Source organism: Wolffia australiana, chromosome 14, assembly GCF_029677425.1.
Source record: "Wolffia australiana isolate 7733 chromosome 14, ASM2967742v1".
Classification (NCBI taxonomy): domain Eukaryota; kingdom Viridiplantae; phylum Streptophyta; class Magnoliopsida; order Alismatales; family Araceae; genus Wolffia; species Wolffia australiana.
The window spans coordinates 15,108,444-15,113,695 of record NC_135848.1 but is presented as its reverse complement, the minus strand read 5'-3'; positions in this window follow the sequence as shown (position 1 = coordinate 15,113,695).

Here is a 5,252-nt window from a genome sequence, read left to right as displayed (position 1 = left end):
ATTTTGTGTTTTTGTTGATGCACTTAAGATTTTGCTTATGTCTTCCACTACGAACCGTTATGAACTTTTTATCCAGATCGAGGCCCTAGAACCCGATAGATATTATCAAATATAAAATTCAAATTCATTATTTTTCCCATAAGGATGTTTGATATGCACTCATTGAATTTGGTCAAGATAGATATTCTTCAGTGTAATTAAGGTTCAAATATTATCACCTAAACTAATGACTTATGGAACTATGTTGGGGAAGAAGAAATCACTATGTATGGCTATGTAATTTCCACAGTGAATCATGTTTGTTTGTGTTTCACCTTCTCCAAGCAATCATCCATTTCCAATTTATATTTCCCTTCATTTGAACAGAGGCTCATCTACCTGAACTCTAACAAGAATTGATCTTCTGACTATTCCATTAAAAACTTCTGACATTTATGGCAACTTCATATCAGTTTTATTCCATCACAATGTCTACAAATTATCCATGTATCATTTATTTTTCATATTCCGGAGAAGAAATATATATTTTATTTATTATATTTTAATGACATGATTTACTTATTTTTATTCTACTTTCTTCTAAAGAGACTACTCCACTTCAAAAATATATAGATAGGAAATAATACACAATGAGTGTATTTTAGACGCTAGTTTGATGAATTTTGAGTATCACTCATTGTTGGACTGAAATATTTCATAGATTTGACATGACATGCAAACAAAAAGGATACATATCATTACTTTCATCGAATACTTTACCGTGTGGACTGTCATCGCAATAAAGCCATCAACTATCAAAGTATCTGCTTAAGAAGAATGAACATTTATTGTATTTCACATCATTCTTATATTAGGATTAATTTTTCATGCCTGAAGTTAGAAAACCTATTTTATTCTCAATCCACCAGAGATAATTTTTGTGTTGCCACTTCTCATTTTGGGTTGTTGTTGTCTCCATCTCCTTCCCAAGTGAGATGTATGGTAGTTGTGATTCAATTTTTTTCATTCTTTTAATTTTTTTATTTTTTATAATAGGTTTCAACAATATCAGCAAAATTTGTTATGCCATCAACAATGTTTGTCTTTAGTGCGACCTCAATGCCAATGGGTCATATTTTGCAGCAGTTAAAGTGAGTGTCGATGATGTTATCAGCTAATGAGACATTAACAAATATCAAACCATGTTATAAATATCATCCAATATATATCTCTTCAATTTTCTATTGCACATTTTCAAGATCCCTCATTATATTTGTGGGTAGTTTTATTTCTAAAATAGAACTATTTTGAATAAGCGACCAGTATTCTGAGACACTGACATAAATTGCATACATATCATTTATATATAGATACCATGAGCTGACCAAGTGAGAACAGTCATCATAAATCTCTTACAAAAGACAGACTTGAAAGGGGAGTTGACTATACAAAACCGGAGATATGATGATGGAAATGGAGACTGAAAATAAAGATAAAGAGAGGATCGAGGTTTTGAGTCATGGAGAGGGAGAGAGAAATAGCTGGCACTATAGAACTGTGATATTAACCCATCATTAAATTTTATAAAAATATAGAATAAGATTTAATGAAATTCCTGTTTGTTGAAAATATAACATAGCCAAAAAAATAATATTCAGTTTATCCTAAAAGCTTGAAAGCAGTTTTCAATGTAGTTTGGTTTTTTCCTTAATTTTTATATAATATTATGTCCTATGTATGGTATGGCTATTCTCTATATGCTTAAGCTTATCTGCCAAATAAGTTTTTAAGTTACAAAAAATGTGGTCATTATTTTGCACCTTGTGTTTAATCCTAATGCAATATAGGCATTTAGTTTGGATAAAATAAGCACTGAACAGATTTCTTAGGGTAAGAGGTTTAAGCATAGTACATCTAAAATATAGTTTTATGCCAATTAAATGTGCCACAAGATTCAACTTAGTCAACAGTCACCAAAATCATATTGTATGCCATATATTTTAAATGCAGAGAATAAAAATTATTTTATGTTGAAATATTTTAAATAAGTTGACTTATTTAAAATCAAAGATCCTACGATATTGATGAGCCGTACCACATAGCATATCTAGCTGTTAGTAGTCATTATTCAATGTTTCCATTTTAATTGATAAACGAAATACAGTTTTCAAACTTTGAATAGATGGTATAACTCCACAACAGCCCATGTATTGGTGTCTGATTATAGTATAACACTAGGAAGCAGAGAAAAGTTCCAAGGACTTGAAATAAGAGAGGTTTATTCCCATCCACTAAGTGGTAGGGCTTCAACGTGTAATGTACAACTATAAGTGACTAGTTATCATTGGCATTGGCACGTTATGTAAAATAGAAAAGTTTTACAAAGATCCAATTCACCCAGAATTTCAATTTGAAACCTATTGGGAATCAACGGATCTAATTATTCCATTTTTTGACTTTGGGATAGGTTGACTAAAAGGATGCTCTTATATCAGACAAAATCCTGATTGTATCTGATAAATCAAAGAAAGAGGGATGTAATACAGGAAGTTGTACCATAATAGAATAAAAAATAATAGAGAATGCACAGATTCAAATTACGCAACTCTTGAAAATCATTGCGTTTCTTGGAAGTCTCTGTTATTTGTTGAATTTCAAATTACAACATACTTCTATCCATTTTTACATCGATATCCTCCTGGGAGCATATCAGAATGTTGGTGTTAAAGATCACAAATAGACAAAATATACAAATATCTTGGCAGCTTTCGGGACGAAAGAAGAAGCATGTTCTTTCATCCCTTTCAACAAGTAAATCATCATTGAGAAGCTTTATTAAGTAGCTTGAGCAGTTTCTTGAAAAATAGCTTTGGGTGTGAAATTTGATATAAAGGCAGGGATAATACTATGAAAGAGCCCCAACTTTCAGTTTTGTAAAGATTGTAGCCCGAACTTTAAACTTTGGAAAAAAAATAGCCCCGACGAATGAGACGTCGCCATTTGGCGTCGAATTTTTTTTCCCCACCTCCGGTCAAAGGGTGACGCGGCGGCCACCGTGGCGCCCAGGTGGACTCCACGGTGGCATCCGCGTCACTGCGTGACCGCGGACGACGCCGTGGAGTCCGTCCGCCCACGCCGCCGCCCGTCTCCTTCTCCCGCCGCCGGCCGAATTCGTCGGCCGCCGCCGCCCGCATCCGGCCGCCGCCGACGCCGCCCGCCGGCATTCGCCGTCGACGCCGCCCGCCGGCATTCGCCGTCGACGCCGCCCGTCTGCCGTCGTCGATGCCGCCGTCTGCCGCGCGTTCTCGTTGATCTGAGCAAGACATGAAACGTTTCCTCTTACGAACAAGATCTGAGCAAGACATTCTCGTCTTCTCTTCTCTATTCTTTTGCTCTATTCTATCCTCTCTTCTTACGAGCTTTTTTTCTCTTTTATTCTCGGCTTCTTTTCTCTTACGCGCTTCTCTTGACTTCTCTTTTATTGTCGTCTTCTCTTCTCTTACGAACTTCACTTCTCTTCTCTTTTACTCTTGTCTTCTCTTCTCTTACGACCCTCGCTTCTCTTCTCTTTAATCTCACTTGGTTAATGGTCGCAGGCGCCGTGTTAAGGGGGAAGCAGCTGAAGGTGGAGAAGGCGAGGAAGAAGGAAAATCAGAAGATGGCCGTGCAGAGCTTCGCAGCCGAAAGAAGAAGAAGAAGAAGAAGAAATAGAAGAAGAGAGAAGAAGAAGAAATAGAAGAAGAGAGAAGAAGAAGAAGAAGAAATAGAAGAAGAGAGAAGAAGAAGAAGAAATAGAAGAAGAGAGAAGAAGAGAGAAGAAGAGAGAAGAAGAAGAAGAAGAAGAAGAAGAAGAAGAAGAAGAAGAAATAGAAGAAGAGAGAAGAAGAGAGAAGAAGAGAGAAGAAGAAGAAGAAGAAGAAGAAGAAGAAGAAATAGAAGAAGAGAGAAGAAGAAGAAGAAGAAGAAGAAGAAGAAGAAGAAGAAGAAGAAGAAATAGAAGAGAGAAGAAGAAGAAGAAGAAGAAGAAGAAGAAGAAGAAGAAGAAGAAGAGGAAGAAGAAGAAGAAGAGGAAGAAGAGGAAGAGGAAGAGGAAGAGGAAGAAGAAGAAGAAGAAGAGGAAGAAGAAGAAGAAGAGGAAGAATAGAGAAGAGAAGACGAGAATGTCTTGCTCAGATCTTGCTCACATCAACGAGAACGCGCGGCAGACGGCGGCGTCGACGATGGCAGACGGGCGACGTCGACGACGGCAGACGGGCGGCGTCGACGGCGAATGCCGGCGGGCGGCGTCGGCGGCGGCCGGATGCGGGCGGCGGCGGCCGACGAATTCGGCCGGCGGCGGGAGAAGGAGACGGGCGGCGGCGTGGGCGGACGGACTCCACGTCGTCGTCCGCGGTCACGCGGTGACGCGGATGCCACCGTGGAGTCCACCTGGGCGCCACGGTGGCCGCCGCGTCACCCTTTTACCAGAGGTGGGGAAAAAAAAAATTCGACGCCAAATGGCGACGTCTCATTCGTCGGGGCTATTTTTTTTACAAAGTTGAAAGTTCGGGCTACAATCTTTACAAAACTGAAAGTTGGGGCTCTTTCATAGTATTATCCCTATAAAGGCATAACTTTATAACGTCTGAATCCATAGCACTTGCCAACAACCGCCTTAGTAATTTGAAGGTAACCAGTATAACATATATTTGTTTCAAGAGAATTAGTTGACTGGTGGTTTAGATGAGACAATGTTTATCACATTAAATAATTGATCATGGAAATATCTATTAGCTTATCAAGAAATCCACACTGAATCGCTTTAAGACGATTCTTCAATTTTTTCTAGTTCATAAATTTAAATGATAAAAAAATCAAAACGTGATGATCGTATCACACTAATAAAGCAACTATCTCATCTAGGATACTTTGATGGCTACAAATGTGGCGCCTTGCAGAGCACACACAAACAGGGGTTGTACCTCGCTTTTAATGAGGGAGTTCCTAGGCTCCCAAGTTCAAATAAGCTTCATAAGTCCTTTCGAGCTCAACATTAATCTTCAGCTTATTAAATTTTCAATCCTTTATAAGGTGGACAGGGTAGGAGGTCATATTTGAATAAGACGTAAAAGCTATGAGGATCCCATTAGCATTCTACAACAATTAAATTAATCTACGTTAATACCTTCATTAAAAGCAACATATTATTTCAACTTAGACTTCAGTCCACGTGCTCAGTTTATAAAATTTTCAATATTGGGCAGTGCGGGTGTGAGGTTCTGTTCGAGTAAAAC